The 18,774-nt window shown below is 47.9% G+C and overlaps 1 protein-coding gene across 1 annotated transcript in view; it reads left to right on the forward strand.

Annotated features, from left to right (window-relative positions):
* CDC42BPB (CDC42 binding protein kinase beta) overlaps window positions 1-18,774 on the forward strand; it is a 903,752-nt gene that overhangs the window by 397,361 nt on the left and 487,617 nt on the right. The window lies entirely within an intron of this gene.

Raw genomic sequence — 18,774 nt, forward strand, 5'->3', positions numbered from 1 at the left:
ACAAAATAATAGAAAGAGGCGAGTCCGTGAGCCAGTCCTACTTCATCTGCTAATAAAAAAATAAAAAAAATACCATCCACTCATCAGCCAGCTGCCTCATCCATATAAACAAAAGCCCACCTTTGGCATGAATATTTTCTAGCTCTAGCAGTGGCCTGACAGTGGCCCCTGCAGTGCCGGGTGGCTCTGAGCTCCAGGGGGCCCCCTCAGCATAGTACCCTTGCCGTAGAGCTCCTGAATAAGTTTGGAGAGGGGCCCCTCCATGTACTGTGCAGGGGGGCCCCCTCAATTTTTGTTACGTCACTAAGCTCTAGCCCATAAATATCTATGAACTGCTTATACCAACTGGCGGCCAATGGTGGATTTGGTTTGAGCCAGTACTATGCTACGAGGATCCTAGCACAGTCATGAAAAATGTAATACCTTTCAATTCCAAGGGACCTACACCAGAGGTACCAAGAGTAATCAACTGGGCACAGGGCTAAATCGGACTTCGAATGACCCTGGAGATCTCCTTAAATGCTTTCTTCCAGTTTTGAGATGTCACCCTACGAGAACAGAAAATATGCACTTTATCTGCACCTGACTTACTGCACCGAAAACATTCAAAACTTGTCCGACAAACCCAATTAAATAGTCTGTTTGTTGCCTAGTAAATATATTGGAGCACCTTAAAGTGATGAGTTTTCAGTCTAGATATATTCACAAACTGGTTATTCAAATAGATTAATTCATTTATCATATCAATATCGACTAGTGTAGACAGTTTGTTAGACCATTTAGAGGCTAAAACAGAAAATGATGTGGTTGATCAGTAATTAGTAACTTGTTAGATATACAGATTCTCCCTCTGCAATGAGTGTCAAGCAAAAGTTCAGCACAAGGTATGCTATTCAGCATCACCAGGTCCTTGACTCTATAACAGAAAAATGGTTTTAATCTGCAGATATTTGAAGAAACCTTTTGCAGGTTGGATGACTACATCCAAGAACGATAAGACCTGGGAACCTCTGAACATCTGACCTACTGTTTGCATGCGTGACCTAGATCAGTTTTCCATATGAAGATAGTGAGAAAAGAAGGGAAAATCCGGGTTGAGCCTTAAGCATATATAATGTGTCAGAGGAGCAATTGTTAATTTATCTCTACGATTTTGCCAGACCTGTGACTTAAAGCATGTTCGGTTAGTACAGAACAGATGGTGAAACTGTACCTGCGGGCCAGATTCAAAATATAAAGGTAGTGAATACCATGATTTGTGTAAAATCATCACTTGAGACAAAAGCTCAGAAAAAGCAGACCAGAAGTAAAACTTTGAATTTGGGAGCTTGCATCCACCCTTATCATTTTAATGTTTAAAATCTGAATTGCATACCATGGGTGCTTGTATTGCCAGATAAACTGACCCCATGATGTCTCCACCTGAGGAAAAAAGCTGCTGTTAAGGATAACATTATGGCTCTACATAGATATAAAACCTTATGGAGAGTCGCCATTTTAATTAGATTATAGCACCCAATAAGACCTAGGGATAGCCTATTCCAATACTTGAAAATACGCTTTGATTTTTCTACCAGTGGCTCCTAATTTAGTGATATAGCATCCTTAACCACTGGAGAGAGCCAAACGCCCAAGTACTTAGCAAACTTTACATAACACTTATTACCCTCTGCCCTAGCTTGATATTAAGGAATTTGTGTCTTAGACCTATTAAGCTTATAACCAGACAGGGCCCCAAATGCATGAACATTGTCACGTCCTCTGCATGTGCTGCTATACTGTAAGTTGCAGTACTCAAAAAGTGATGGATAGAATGCTTGAATTAATCTCAGGCACGGGTAATTCTTCGGGCCGCATCCCAATCCATTGCTATTTTGCACACCTTGTTTTTTTTTTCTTTTTTACATTTGCTGCCTTTAGTGTGCCAGGTATGCCCAGACGTGGGTCACAGGCTCACTGTGCTACTGGAATCAAGCTGTGTGGCTGAAGAGCCCTATCTAAGGCGAAAGCCGGTCCTAGGTTGGTTGTGTTCCAGTTCAGGTAGGAGCTGGTCTGGCAGTACCAGCTGGACTGTTCCCATGAGGCGCAGGGTCAAGACTGATTTGCATATGACTGGGTCCAAACTGAGGTGGCATTGTGGGCAAACAAAACAGTGGATTGGGATGCAGCCCCAAGCGATTGCCAGTGGCTAAGTTTAATTCAATCATTCCATCCATCACCTTGTTATTTTTGCATACTGTAACTTGCAGCATTAATCCTTAACTGTGTTCCTTAAATGGTGCAAATATGGTTCAAGATGGAGCGCAAATAATAACAGGGACAGTGGGCACACCTGATGTGTTCCTCTTTTAATAGCCACTCACCCAGACAGAACCAGAGCAAATTACTTGAGACGATAAGTTAGAATATGGAGGTTGTATTCTATCCAACATTCGAGCACCAACCCCCATAGCTGCAAGTGTTGCCCATAAAAAAGTCCAGGATACCCAAACAAATGCAGTTTCAGCGTCTAGCATAATCAACCCTGCTGGAATATCCAGCATGCTAGCCATTTCAAATATTGCAGCCACAAGATTGGTATTTGCTGTAGTATCCTGCTATTGGACAAACCCATGCTGTCACATATGACAAATATCATATCCACCCTAGAATGACACTGATGAGGAATTGAATAATATGTCAATCTGGGTAGTGCAGCATGTGCATAGTGCCAGCTATCAATCAGCACTTTTCTGGGGGCGCTACTCCTATTTGAGCCATCAGTGTAAGGAAATAATGTCATGTTAAAGTCGCCATAAACAATAGGAAACATGGTCACATTAAAGTCACCACAAACAATTATTGGATCCTCCCACGAGGTCCACTCTACAAAAACGTTTTGCAGCGTTTTTTTGGTCCATCCAACACAACACACTGTTAATCTTACCTGGCCCAAGCTAAGTTTCGTAATGACCAGACAACCAAAATTGTCCCTTTGTACTTTTGCACTCATTCAGGCGGTACCTCTTGCTGAAGTGGCAACACTTATAATTGACTTTTCATACCCAGACACCCCCATTATTCAATATCCTAAACCCTCCAATCTACATTTGTTTCAAATGAGTTTCCTGCAAGCAGGCCAGCAATGGACTAATCATTCCCAATTCAAGCCTAATCTTTCGAATCTTCGAAGAAGATAGTAATCTGTTACCATCCTAGCTCCCTGCTCACCTCTTGTACAGATAGTATATTATTTAACTTCCTCATTCCATAGAAAACAATAAAGACACCAACTATTCTGAGCACCACCTAGCAAATATAAAGAAGAAATACTGAAGCATCCCAACCCATCGCCAACCCACAAACCACCTCCGAAACAATCCTCCCTGGCTATGAGGCATGAACTTTCCCCACAGCCTGCCCCAACCTGCAACTTACAGGGTTGCCAACTCACATAAGCAGGAACTGCTCCTCTCCCTCCAATCTCATAGAAAACAGCGTCATTAAGTGAGTTGCTACACGCTTTCCATTGTGCTCATAAAATTAACTTCCCAATAAGTGCTTTTGTCCGTCACCAGAAAAATAAAAGCAAAATGCCCTTCCAAAGGATTCAACTAACATGCACTAGACAACTGAATCACACCCTGTATCACTTTGCGACAAACAACTATGACCCATTACATTTTCAGATAAATGCTCATTCACTGCCCTTTCCTTCACTCATTTCTTTCAAGGCCTATAACTAAGGATTGGGAGCATTGTTCCAAAAGACCCTTGACATGAGATTCTGAGTTTGATAAGAAGGTATGTTGCTTACAGATAATATTGAGCTTAGCCGGCTGCTGCAGAAATACTTACATGCCCAAAGACTGAAAACGTGAAATGAAGCTCCAAAGCTGCCATAGCAGAGATAATTAGTCAGGCAAAATCACACCAAACAAATAACATTATGTGACCAACCACACCTGGTTTCCTGGTCTACTTGGGCAAGCTGCATGATAAAGAAGCTGTCTGGAGATACAATTGCCTATATATATATATGAGAATAGCCCTTGGCTTGGTCCCAGCTTTGTCCCTCTTAGATCTATGACGATGAAAATGAGTTCTGTGAATTTGACACTCAGTTTCCCAGTCGGCCAAATTGGAAAAAGCTTTCTGGATTAGCTGCACTATAAAAACACGATGGTCTTCACTCATTCAGGAAAATTAAGGACCCTCAAATTATTTTGGCACATTCTATCCTCCAGCTCTTTTGTGACAGTTTCCTGTTCATAAAGTTGCTCCACGACCCTCTTAGTTTTAACCTCAAGATTCAAGATTCTTTACTGGGTTTCAGTCACACTAGTGCTGATGGTGTTCAGTTGTTTGAACAGCCTGCATAACGCAGCTTGCGTCTCAAATTCTATGCCATGGGTGCGGCCAAATCCTTTTTTTTTTTTCCTCTGTATGAATGCTCAAAAGATTGTAAATAGAGGCCAACTTAGAGGGAGTCTGTGGAGAATGCTGTCACATCTGACACTCCCCTATTTCCTGGGGAAAGCCGCTCCTTCCTGACAGTGGAGGAGTACTGTATCCTCCACTAGCTCCTTAGCCGACAAATCCCAGTGCAGCTTCCCTTCAAGCTCATTGTCACCACTCTCACACTTTGCCCAGCCCTTGCCCGACTGCTCCCAATTAGATGACTGTCCCTGGGTGTAATTTCAACTGGCCCCAGAGAGCCCTGTTCCCACTTTTGGCCTGCCTTTATCCTTATCTGTTTTAGGATCTGAAAAGTCATCATCTGAATAGTCACAAAGATAAAAAAAAAATGCTTCAAGTTTGTCCTGTCAAGTGGTGTAAGGGTCTGACAGATTAGAATCAGCATTTCCAATTGGGGCAGTCTTATGAGGTTTAGCATTACCCTCCAACTTGCCACATGTTGAATTGCCCATAGTTCACCCACCTTCTTGCACACCAAGCTAGCTCTTCTAGCAGATCTGGTGTTCCCATTATTACCACTACCCCTCAGACCGCTCTGCTGCACCTTACACATAGACTCCTGTGCTAATGCATTAGATTGCAGAGATTTGTTTTGGGCCGGATCAAGAGATTGCAGTGTTAAGTATGGGAGTACCTGATACTGCTCCAGGGCCAGAAACCAGGTCAGGGATTGGGGTGGGGGTGGGTTTAGTATATGCACCCAGTATTTCCCCTCAGAGTATTAGGATTATTACTCATGGGCCGGCCTCTATCTCCAGTTTAAGCGATGATATTTAGCTCCTTAACACTTAACAACGTCTGAAGTATTACCTGCCTCCAAAGAGTCAACTACCATCAAGCCTGTACCATCCATGAGTTCTTTTGTTTTACCTAAACTCTTTGAGGCAAGGAACATCCAATTATAGGTTGCAGCAGAGGGCACCTCCTCTCGTAGGCTGGACGAGCCTGCGACAGCAAAGGGAGACTGTGCCGTTGCAGGAGCTGCTGAGCTGTAGATCGATGCTGTCCTGGGCTGCAGCCGCTGCTGCTGGGGTCCCACCATTCTGGAGTCAGGAGCTGTCTCAAACTCGGCGGGCATTCCAGCGAGCCCCCTTCGATTTGTGAGCTGCCTGAATTGTAGCCATTGCCAGCATCTACCCTACCGACCTCACCCCTTCTAAGCTATCACGCAGAACATTGACCACCAGAGTGCCCACTGAAACAACTGAGTTGATCTAATCAATCGGGCCACCAGCCACCACCGCTGTGCAGGTAGGACTAAGCCCATGTGCATATCGTATGTCTGTAACGGCTAGAGCGGTAAACCAGTCGCAGCCTATCAGGCACTCGAAGCACCATATAGCGTCCTGTCCTAGCCTGTGGACATATTGGATAACCCCAGAGCAGCCCATTGTAAACATTCTAACATCTGTACTGTCCACATGATGTAGCTATGTTTAGATCACAAGTAATATTTTTGCATAACACAGACCCAGCCTAAGCATGCAGTTAATATCTCAGAAATAGAGCTATGCTTTTTATCTCGTAAGAATCACACATTTTCTAATTGATATTTCTTCTTTACGAATTCTTCTGATATATTGAAATGTCCTTATGTACTAAGCTCATTCAAATTTTTTTTGGCTCTTACAAGGATTTCCAAAAGCATTCATACTTCCTTCTGGTATCAAACAAATGAGAGGACACTTCTGGGCACTATGCCTCTTCCTTGAGTTCATTTTTCTTGCCAAAGGTAAGTAGGGTGACATATATCAGTACTGCAGCTCCAGTAATCGTATTCCGGTATAGACAGTAAAATTATCTTTTTCTAGTGGGTGTTAGTCTCTAGATCTTGACTGTTTTTTGTTTCAGAGCTTCTGCTTTTGTTATTTAAAAACGTCCACTGCCATGTGTGATTCCTTGTGCCTACAACAGCGAAGACTTAGCAAGTTGCCAGACTTAAAAAAAAGAAAACAAGATGTTCGTGGCATGTGGTGCTGTAGATTCACCTGCTATGCATACTCTCCCCCCATCAAGTGTTGGGATTGTTCATCCTGTTTTTGTTTGAAGAAGTCTTTAAGGGTCACAAGGTCACTTCACCTATCGTAGGCAATGCGCACGGGCATCTGCTCAGTAGTTACATTGTTTTTCTCTGCCATTGGCTTCAGACATGTTTACGGAAGCTCTGGTTCGATGCCACACGTTCTTGCTGTGCCTTGGGTACTATCTCTCATTGGTCCAAACAATCTTGTTGTTCGTAGGTCTCCGTCACCGGGTGTTGCTTTGACTGCGTCTCGCGGTCAAGAAAATCTTTCCATTGGGGCTCTGCCCCTTTTAACTCCCATCACTGCGGCAGCCAAGAAAGTCCATGTGATGGAGCAGGCTCTTTTTTTGGTTCTGCCCAACTTGCCACGCCAAGTACCAAAGAACGGATCTGCACAAAGTCTGTAATCTGTGCTAGTCCCTGATTACCAAAAAGAGTCCTGTGAAGCGGGTCTTACGTTCTGAAACAAAAAGACGCTTTGTAGCTGAAGGGCATGACACATTGTTTCGGATTCAATGGTGTAGTGCCTGGGGGAGGAGGAAGCCCCATACATTTTCAACAAAGACAGAGGGGAAGCTCCGCAGCAGCCGAGCAAGCCTGGCACTGAAATCATAGAGACATTCTCATTGGAGGTGGATATAGACTCTGAGTCAGTTGTCAAATCTGAAGTCCCCCGCCGGTTCATTGCCCGTTATCAAAGTAGCAAACTGCTGACCAGGACCTGACATCCACAATACCTTTGGCGCCGAAGTCCCTTTCAAAGCCTCCCCCCTCAATGTTAAATTCTGCTTTGGAGGTGGTTCTGAAGCCTCCCTCTCAGCTGCACTCATGAGTCAAAAATTTTAAAGCCACGGCATTCTGTGCGACGACCTTCATTTCCATGCAGGCCACCATCGGAAGGGGTCAACCACCCCATCCTACAACCACTTCAGGAATGCCACCATGCCGGTCATCAGAGGATCCACATACAGCCGGGAACGGGTCCGATTATGGCTCAGCCTGTCCATCTACGCAAGGGCGCCATCCCTGATTGGAGGAGACTCACTTTCGAGGAGGCCGTTAGCCCTCCTTTGGCTCTGACGCCCAAAAAGCCTCAGCGCCACAACAGAGGCACCTTTCCATTAAGGCCTGGTCCTCCTAAGCCACCTTCTTCTCCTCCATTGCCCTCCTATTCCACTTTGCTGCCTATGGATCCTCCGCCACATTCTCCACAAGGATCTCCTCATTCAAGGGATTGGGACAGCCCAGGGTCACCGTACGACACATATGATCCACCATATGATCCCCAGTCTCCAGACCCTTGGGATAACTACCAAGTAGATCTCCCAGCAGACACTGATCCAGATTTTTTCCCAGGCAAACCATCTCCCCCTAACAACACAACCTCATACCATGATGTACAGTACAGGGCAGCAGCCTTTCACAAGCTTGAGATGCATGATAAACCTGAGGAGGATAAGTTCCTTCTTGAAACCCTCTCCTCCACTCAAAGGTCCCTCCAGTATCTACTCATGTTGAATGGCATGCTAAAACATGGTGGGGACATCTTCACAGAGCCCTTGAAAGCCATTACGTAAGAGGTTTACAGCTTCTCTCTGACACAACCATCTAGAGTCAGCTTCCCCCCCCCCCCCCCCCCCCCCCCCCACACACACAAACAAAAATGCCATGGTGGATTCACACTGCCTGAAGAGATCGAACTCACAGGGTACAAGCAATGTGCCCCCTCCAGACCAGGAAAGCAAGAAAATAGATGCAGCTGGCAAGTGTGTTGCATTTCAAACTGCCAATGAGTACCTCATCCCTAATTCCATTGCCTTGCTCTCCTGGTATGATAAAATGGTGTGCGGAGGAGCAGATCGGGCGGCAGTGTTTCCTCAGCGGAATTGAAACCGAGCGACTGACTGGAGCGGTGCAAGGGTAGCCGGTGGTGGGGCAGAGTATGGGTAGCTTGATGGCGAGGGCCAGGTGAAGCACGACCTGCGTGGTTCTCAGGTGAGGTAGTCGGCGTCCGCCGGGGGTGAAAGCCATGACCCCTCAGAGTGCACTGGAATGGGGGTGCGGCCGCTGTTGTGAAAACTGGAGGTGGGGGCCTATTGACGGTACCGGGGTCCCTGAGATTGCACCGGTTGGACGAGGGGCGGATACAATTGCAGCTGAACCTGCCGTGACAGCTCTCAGGAGACGGAGCTGCGGTGCGGGTCCAAAGTGTACAGAGACTGTGATGCCGAGATTGGACGCTGGTGGTGCTGCCTGGGACCATTACTGAACCAACGCACTATTGCCTAAGTGAGGGGGATCTGGTGCCGCAATGGGACAGTAAGACAGGCCATACTGAACAGATACTACTCCCGGCCACTGCTAAACCACAGGCTGTGGAACACGCTATGGTTGCGGATGTACTGCGCTGATGCACTAGACCGTGCGGGATGTCCTTGGCTGCCCCTTATTGAAAGTATTGGGCACCTGCCACGCAGACTGTGACCTGACCCTTTTACGGCTAGCTCCCCATAGAGAGCTCTCACTGCGGGGGCAAACGCTAGGAGTACTGATATGGATTTGGCGGGGTTCCATTACATCTGTTAGAACAGGCTACAGACACTGATGGACGAATATGTGTTCGTCCAAGGTTGACTGAGCAGCCGTCAAGTTCTCCTTGGTAACGTATATGCTCCCAGTGTAGATCAGGCTATCTTTCTGAACAAACTCCGCCGACTACTGGCGCGCTGGGGTGACATTCCCTGGCTGATTGGGGGAGACTTCATTTGCGTGTTGGATACATACCTAGACAGATCCTTCCCTCCATTAGCACGCACCACTGCCATATCTAATGCCCGCTCTCTTGTGACCTGGCTGCACCAATGGCAATTGCTGGGCGTTTGGCGACATAACAATGCAGATGCCAGAGTATACTCCTTCTACTGTGCCTGCATGGCTAACATGTCCGACTCAACAGATTACTCTGCACGCCCTATCTGCTTCAAGCAGTCGTGAAGACTGATTACGTGGGCTGTACTCATTCTAACCACAATCCTCAATACCTTCAATTTGACTGGGACGGGACTGTGCAGTCCCCTGTTCCTATGTGGACAATGCAGCCAACTGAGTTGGAGGACTTGACATTCCGTGAGTCGACTGGTCAGGAGATCATTAACTACTTTGAGTTCAATGCAGACACAGCATTATCCTGTTCGATAGAATGGGACGGGTTTAAGGCTGCGTCGCGGGACCACTGTATAGGGTTCGGTATTGGAGCACGCAGGCAACTAGACCGAAAGGTGTCTGCGATAGAGCGACAGTTGTTGTGGCATGAGTCGGAAGTCGTGCAGAACCCCAGTGTCCTATCTCAATTACTAGCTGTACGAAAAAAACATTCAGAGCTCCTTGACTGATTGCGATGCCTAAATTATGCAGCACACTCTGTAAATGTTCATGCACGGGCGGAAAGAGCCAGCGCTCTGCTTGCCCAGTTAATACGGCAGGAGACTACCCCTAGTTCGGTGGTATCTATTCAGACTCTGTCGGGTGATTTATTCTACACACAGGATTCGATACATGCAGCGTTTCATACTCATTATGAATCTCTATATAGTTCTTTAGGAAAATGGCTCCCTGTTGCAGATACCCCCCATGTTTTGCCTGATATTGATGCTGGCTTGTCTAAGAAGTGTGCAGGGACCCTGCTAACCAGGCCCCAGCACCAGTGTTCTTTCACTAAAAATGTACCATTGTTTCCACAGTTGGCACACCTCTGGCACCCAGATAAGTCCCTTGTGAAAGGCACCAGTGGTACCAAGGGCCCTGTGACCAGGGAAGGTCCCTAAGGGCTGCAGCATGTGTTGTGCCACCCTAAGGGACCCCTCACCTAACACATGCACACTGCCATTGCAGACTGTGTGTGTTGGTGGGGAGAAAAAGGCAAAGTCGACATGGCATCCCCTTCAGGATGCCATGCACACAAAATACTGCCTGTGGCATAGGAAAGTCACCCCTCTAGCAGGCCTTAAAGCCTTAAGGCAGGGTGCACTACACCATAGGTGAGGGCATAGCTGCATGAGCAATATGCCGCTACAGTGTCTGTCTATTCTTAGACATTGTAAGTACAGTGTGGCCATATTAAGTATATGGTCTGGGAGTTTGTCAAAATGAACTCCACAGTTCCATAATGGCTACACTGAAAACTGGGATGTTTGGTATCAAACTTCTCAGAATAATAAACCCACACTGATGCCAGAGCTGTATTTAATAAAAAATGCACACAGAGGGCATCTTAGAGAATGCCCCCTGTACTTTACCCAATCCTTTAGTGCAGGACTGGCTCGTCTGTGCCAGCCTGTCACTGAGACGAGTTTCTGACCCCATGGGGTTAGAGACTTTGTGCTACCTGAGGCCAGATACAAAGCCTTCACTGGGTGGAGGTGCTTCACACCTCCCCCTTCAGGAACTGTAACACCTAGCAGTGAGCCTCAAAGGCTCAGGCTTTGTGTTACAATGCCCCAGGGCACTCCAGTTAGTGGAGATGCCCGACCCCCTCGGACACAGCCCCCACTTTTGGCGGCAAGTCCGGGGAGATAATGAGAAAAACAAGGAGGATTCACCCCCCAGCCAGGTCCACCCCTAAGGTGACCAGAGCTGAAGTGACCCCCTCCTTGGAAAATCCTCCATCTTGTTTTGGAGGATTCCCCCAAATAGGATTAGGTATATTCCCGCCCTCCCCACAGGGAGGAGGCACAAAGAGGGTGTAGCCACATTCCAGACCTAAACACACCCCTAAATTGAGTATTTAGGGGCGACCCTGAACCCAGGAAATCAAATTCCTGCATCCTGAACAAGAAGGACTGCTGACCTGAAAGCCCCACAGAGACGACTGAGACGACAACTGACTTAGCCCCAGCCCTACCGGCCTGTCTCCATACTCAAAGAACCTGCACAGCGACGCATCCAGCGGGACCAGCGACCTCTGAGGACTCAGGGGGCTGACCTGCACCTAAAGGACCAAGAAACTCCTGAGGACAGTGGCTCTGTCCAAAACTACAACAAATAAACCAACTTTAAAGAAGACTCCAGCCTCACTCCGGAAGCGCGAGTCTTCACACTCTGCACCCGACGCCCCCGGCTTGTGTCCAGAAGAAGCATACCGCAGAGAGGACCCCCAGGTGAATCCAACGACGTGGACACCCTGAGTCGACCTCCCTGCACCCCAACAGCAATGCCTGCAGAGAGGATCCAGAGGCTCCCCCTGACCGCAACTCCCCGGTAACGAAGGAACACCTGGAAGAAGCACTGCACCGCAGCCCCCAGGACTGAGAGGAACCTGCCACTGGTGCAGGAGTGACCAGCAGGCGGCCCTCATCCTAGCCCAGTCGGTGGCCGGCCCGAGAAGTCACCCTGCCTGCATTGCCAGAGTGACCCCGGGTCCCTCCATTGACTTCAATACAAAACCCGATGCCTTGTTCACACACTGCACCCGGCCGCCCCTGTGCCGCTGAGGGTGTATTTTGTGTGCCTGTTTGGGACCCCGCAGTGCTCTACAAAACACCCCTGGTCTGCTCCCCGAGGACACAGGTACTTACCTGCTAGCAGACTGGAACCCCTGTTCTCCATAGGCGCCTATGCTATTTGGGCCCAACTTTGACCTCTGCACCTGACCGGCCCGGTGTTGCTGGTCATGGGTCATGGGTGGTGGGTGTTTGGGGTTGACTTGAACCCCCAATGGTGGGCTGCCTATGCCCAGGAGATTGAAATTGTAAGTGCTTTACTTACCTGAGAAACTAACTATTACTTACCCCCCCATGCCCCCAAGAACTGTTGATTATTGCAGTGTCCACCTTTAAAATAGCTTATTGCCATTTTGCCAAAACTGCGCTCATTACTGTTTTAATTCAAAGTTCCATACTTACCTGTGTGAAGTACCTTACAATTTATGTACTTACCTAAATTCTGAATCTTGTGGTTCTAAAATAAATTAAGAAAATATTTTTCTATATAAAATCCTATTGACCTGGAGTTAAGTCTCTGAGTGTGTGTGTTCTCATTTATTGCCTGTGTGTGTACAACAAATGCTTAACACTACCCTCTGATAAGCCTACTCCTCGACCACACTACCACAAAATAGAGCATTAGTATTATCTAATTTTGCCCTTATCAATCTCTAAGGGGAACCCTTGGACTCTATGCACACTCTCTCTCACTTTGAGATAGTATATACAGAGCCAACTTTCTTCAAGTTCTATCTCTCCTCCTCCCCTACAGGATGTTGAGCGGTTCCTCACAGGAGTATCTCTGCCCTGGATTACGATTGAGCAGTGTCTTGAATTAGATGATCCTTTATTACTGTCTGAGATATGGGAGGCCATTAAGTCACTTGCAAATGGCAAGGTGCCTGGCCCGCATGGAATACCTGCTGAATTTTATAAAGCCTACGTCACCCAGCTAGCACCTAGGCCTGCTCGCTCTGTACGAGGAGTCACCAGTGAAGCAGGCCATGAGATGGTGATCAAAGATGTCAAACATCTCCGAGGGGCTCTCCTTCCTGAATCAAAGCCCGGAAGATGTACTGACCACAGGCACGTCCTTAGAGGGATGGGGCATGCATCTCAATGACCTGACATTGGGAGTGAAATGGACCATCCAGGAAGCAACGCTCCACATAAACTTGTTTGAATTAAAAGGCCTCTTCCTAGCGCTCAAATCCTTCCTAACCAAGATCAAGGACTCATCAGTTTCGATCTGAACCAACAACACCACAAACATGCACTACCTCAACAAGCAAGGCAGTTCACGTTCACCAACGCTGTAAGGAAATGCCTCCTTGGCATGGTTGCCCCCTGACTTTTTGCCTTTGCTGATGCTATGTTTACAATTGAAAGTGTGCTGAGGCCTGCTAACCAGGCCCCAGCACCAGTGTTCTTTCCCTAACCTGTACTTTTGTATCCACAATTGGCAGACCCTGGCATCCAGATAAGTCCCTTGTAACTGGTACTTCTAGTACCAAGGGCCCTGATGCCAAGGAAGGTCTCTAAGGGCTGCAGCATGTCTTATGCCACCCTGGAGCCCTCTCACTCAGCACAGACACACTGCTTACCAGCTTGTGTGTGCTAGTGAGGACAAAACGAGTAAGTCGACATGGCACTCCCCTCAGGGTGCCATGCCAGCCTCTCACTGCCTATGCAGTATAGGTAAGACACCCCTCTAGCAGGCCTTACAGCCCTAAGGCAGGGTGCACTATACCATAGGTGAGGGTACCAGTGCATGAGCATGGTACCCCTACAGTGTCTAAACAAAACCCTAGACATTGTAAGTGCAGGGTAGCCATAAGAGTATATGGTCTGGGAGTCTGTCAAACACGAACTCCACAGCACCATAATGGCTACACTGAAAACTGGGAAGTTTGGTATCAAACTTCTCAGCACAATAAATGCACACTGATGCCAGTGTACATTTTATTGTAAAATACACCACAGAGGGCACCTTAGAGGTGCCCCCTGAAACTTAACCGACTATCTGTGTAGGCTGACTAGTTTTAGCAGCCTGCCACAAACCGAGACATGTTGCTGGCCCCATGGGGAGAGTGCCTTTGTCACTCTGAGGCCAGTAACAAAGCCTGCACTGGGTGGAGATGCTAACACCTCCCCCAGGCAGGAATTGTCACACCTGGCGGTGAGCCTCAAAGGCTCACCTCCTTTGTGCCAACCCAGCAGGACACTCCAGCTAGTGGAGTTGCCCGCCCCCTCCGGCCAGGCCCCACTTTTGGCGGCAAGGCCGGAGAAAATAATGAGAAAAACAAGGAGGAGTCACTGGCCAGTCCGGACAGCCCCTAAGGTGTCCTGAGCTGAGGTGACTCTAACTTTTAGAAATCCTCCATCTTGCAGATGGAGGATTCCCCCAATAGGGTTAGGATTGTGACCCCCTCCCCTTGAGAGGAGGCACAAAGAGGGTGTACCCACCCTCAGGGCTAGTAGCCATTGGCTACTAACCCCCCAGACCTAAACACGCCCTTAAATTTAGTATTTAAGGGCTACCCTGAACCCTAGAAAATTAGATTCCTGCAACAAGAAGAAGGACTGCCCAGCTGAAAACCCCTGCAGCGGAAGACCAGAAGACGACAACTGCCTTGGCTCCAGAAACTCACCGGCCTGTCTCCTGCCTTCCAAAGATCCTGCTCCAGCGACGCCTTCCGAAGGGACCAGCGACCTCGACATCCTCTGAGGACTGCCCCTGCTTCGAAAAGACAAGAAACTCCCGAGGACAGCGGACCTGCTCCAAGAAAAGCTGCAACTTTGTTTCCAGCAGCTTTAAAGATCCCTGCAAGCTCCCCGCAAGAAGCGTGAGACTTGCAACACTGCACCCGGCGACCCCGACTCGGCTGGTGGCGATCCAACACCTCAGGAGGGACCCCAGGACTACTCTGATACTGTGAGTACCAAAACCTGTCCCCCCTGAGCCCCCACAGCGCCGCCTGCAGAGGGAATCCCGAGGCTTCCCCTGACCGCGACTCTTTGAACCTAAAGTCCCGACACCTGGGAGAGACCCTGCACCCGCAGCCCCCAGGACCTGAAGGACCGGACTTTCACTGGAGAAGTGACCCCCAGGAGTCCCTCTCCCTTGCCCAAGTGGAGGTTTCCCCGAGGAACCCCCCCCTTGCCTGCCTGCAGCGCTGAAGAGATCCCGAGATCTCTCATAGACTAACATTGCGAACCCGACGCTTGTTTCTACACTGCACCCGGCCGCCCCCGCGCCGCTGAGGGTGAAATTTCTGTGTGGACTCGTGTCCCCCCCGGTGCCCTACAAAACCCCCCTGGTCTGCCCTCCGAAGACGCGGGTACTTACCTGCAAGCAGACCGGAACCGGGGCACCCCCTTCTCTCCATTCTAGCCTATGTGTTTTGGGCACCACTTTGAACTCTACACCTGACCGGCCCTGAGCTGCTGGTGTGGTGACTTTGGGGTTGCTCTGAACCCCCAACGGTGGGCTACCTTGGACCAAGAACTGAGCCCTGTAAGTGTCTTACTTACCTGGTTAATCTAACAAATACTTACCTCCCCTAGGAACTGTGAAAATTGCACTAAGTGTCCACTTTTAAAACAGCTATTTGTGAATAACTTGAAAAGTATACATGCAATTTTGATGATTTGAAGTTCCTAAAGTACTTACCTGCAATACCTTTCGAATGAGATATTACATGTAGAATTTGAACCTGTGGTTCTTAAAATAAACTAAGAAAAGATATTTTTCTATATAAAAACCTATTGGCTGGATTTGTCTCTGAGTGTGTGTACCTCATTTATTGTCTATGTGTATGTACAACAAATGCTTAACACTACTCCTTGGATAAGCCTACTGCTCGACCACACTACCACAAAATAGAGCATTAGTATTATCTATTTTTACCACTATTTTACCTCTAAGGGGAACCCTTGGACTCTGTGCATGCTATTCCTTACTTTGAAATAGCACATACAGAGCCAACTTCCTACATTGGTGGATCAGCGGTGGGGTACAAGACTTTGCATTTGCTGGACTACTCAGCCAATACCTGATCACACGACAAATTCCAAAATTGTCATTAGAAATTGATTTTTGCAATTTGAAAAGTTTTCTAAATTCTTAAAAGTCCTGCTAGGGCCTTGTGTGTTAAGTCCCTGTTTAGCATTGTCTTTTAGAGTTTAAAAGTTTGTTAAAAGTTTGAATTAGATTCTAGAACCAGTTGTAGATTCTTAAAAAGTATTCCAACTTTTAGAAGCAAAATGTCTAGCACAGATGTGACTGTGGTGGAACTCGACACCACACCTTACCTCCATCTTAAGATGAGGGAGCTAAGGTCACTCTGTAAAATAAAGAAGATAACAATGGGCCCCAAACCTACCAAAATACAGCTCCAGGAGCTTTTGGCAGAGTTTGAAAAGGCCAACCCCTCTGAGGGTGGCAACTCAGAGGAAGAGGATAGTGACTTGGAGGACAATTCCCCCCTACCAGTCCTATCTAGGGAGAACAGGGTCCCTCAAACCCTGACTCCAAAAATAATAGTCAGAGATGCTGGTTCCCTCACAGGAGAGACCAACACCTCTGAAATCACTGAGGATAGCCCCAGTGAAGAGGACATCCAGTTAGCCAGGATGGCCAAAAGATTGGCTTTGGAAAGACAGATCCTAGCCATAGAGAGGGAAAGACAAGAGATGGGCCTAGGACCCATCAATGGTGGCAGCAACATAAATAGGGTCAGAGATTCTCCTGACATGTTGAAAATCCCTAAAGGGATTGTAACTAAATATGAAGATGGTGATGACATCACCAAATGGTTCACAGCTTTTGAGAGGGCTTGTGTAACCAGAAAAGTGAACAGATCTCACTGGGGTGCTCTCCTTTGGGAAATGTTCACAGGAAAGTGTAGGGATAGACTCCTCACACTCTCTGGACAAGATGCAGAATCTTATGACCTCATGAAGGGTACCCTGATTGAGGGCTTTGGATTCTCCACTGAGGAGTACAGGATTAGGTTCAGGGGGGCTCAAAAATCCTCGAGCCAGACCTGGGTTGACTTTGTTGACTACTCAGTGAAAACACTAGATGGTTGGATTCAAGGCAGTGGTGTAAGTAATTATGATGGGCTGTACAATTTATTTGTGAAAGAACACCTGTTAAGTAATTGTTTCAATGATAAACTGCATCAGCATCTGGTAGACCTAGGACCAATTTCTCCCCAAGAATTGGGAAAGAAGGCGGACCATTGGGTCAAGACAAGGGTGTCCAAGACTTCAACAGGGGGTGACCAAAAGAAAGGGGTCACAAAGACTCCCCAGGGGAAGGGTGATGAGACAACCAAAACTAAAAATAGTAAAGAGTCTTCTACAGGCCCCCAAAAACCTGCACAGGAGGGTGGGCCCAGAGCCTCTTCACAAAACAATGGGTACAAGGGTAAAAACTTTGATCCCAAAAAGGCCTGGTGTCATAGCTGTAAACAGCATGGACACCAAACTGGAGACAAGGCCTGTCCCAAGAAAGGTTCCACTCCAAACTCCCATCCAGGTAACACTGGTATGGCTAGTCTCCAAGTGGGATCAACAGTGTGCCCAGAGCAAATCAGGGTCCACACTGAAGCTACTCTAGTTTCTGAGGGTGGGGTGGATTTAGCCACACTAGCTGTCTGGCCGCCTAACATGCAAAAATACAGACAGCAACTCTTGATTAATGGGACTAGAATAGAGGGCCTGAGGGATACAGGTGCCAGTGTCACCATGGTGACAGAGAAACTGGTTTCCCCTGGCCAATACCTGACTGGAAAAACTTACACAGTCACCAACGCTGACAATCAGAGAAAAGTACATCCCATGGCAATGGTTACTTTAGAATGGGGAGGGGTCAATGGCCTGAAACAGGTGGTGGTCTCCTCAAATATCCCAGTGGACTGTCTGCTTGGAAATGACCTGGAGTCCTCAGCATGGGCTGAGGTAGAACTAAAAACCCATGCAGCAATGCTGGGTATCCCTGAACTGGTGTGTGTGAAAACCAGAGCACAGTGCAAGGCACAGGGTGAACAAGTAGAGCTGGAGTCTGGAAGAATGGCCCAGCCTACCAAGAGAAAAGGAAAGTCAGTTGGGAAACCAACTGCAACACAGCAAAAGAAAGGGAACCTCTCTTCTCAGGAAGAAGTTCTGCCCTCTGAGGGAACTGAGCCTTTGGAGCTTGAGCCTTATCAGGTTGAGCTCTTGGGCCCAGGGGGACCCTCAAGGGAAGAGCTGTGTAAGGGACAAGAAACCTGTCCCTCTCTTGAAGGCCTTAGGCAGCAAGCTGCTGAAGAGTCCAAAGGCAAGAAAAATGGAACACATAGGGTCTATTGGGAAGATGGGCTCCTGTACACTGAGGCCAGAGACCCCAAACCTGGTGCCACTAGGAGAGTGGTAGTGCCTCAGCTGTTCAGAGAGTTCATCCTAACATTGGCCCATGACATTCCCCTTGCTGGACATTTGGGACAAACCAAGACGTGGGAGAGGTTAGTCAACCACTTCTACTGGCCCAATATGTCCAACATGGTTAAGGAGTTTTGCCTCTCCTGCCCCACCTGTCAAGCCAGTGGTAAGACAGGTGGGCATCCAAAGGCCCCCCTCATTCCACTTCCTGTGGTGGGGGTGCCCTTTGAAAGAGTGGGTGTGGACATAGTTGGTCCACTAGAACCTCCCACAGCCTCAGGAAATATGTACATCCTGGTAGTAGTGGATCATGCTACCAGGTATCCTGAAGCTATTCCCCTTAGGTCGACTACTGCCCCTGCAGTAGCCAAGGCCCTCATTGGTATC

Source organism: Pleurodeles waltl, chromosome 9, assembly GCF_031143425.1.
Source record: "Pleurodeles waltl isolate 20211129_DDA chromosome 9, aPleWal1.hap1.20221129, whole genome shotgun sequence".
Lineage (NCBI taxonomy): Eukaryota > Metazoa > Chordata > Amphibia > Caudata > Salamandridae > Pleurodeles > Pleurodeles waltl.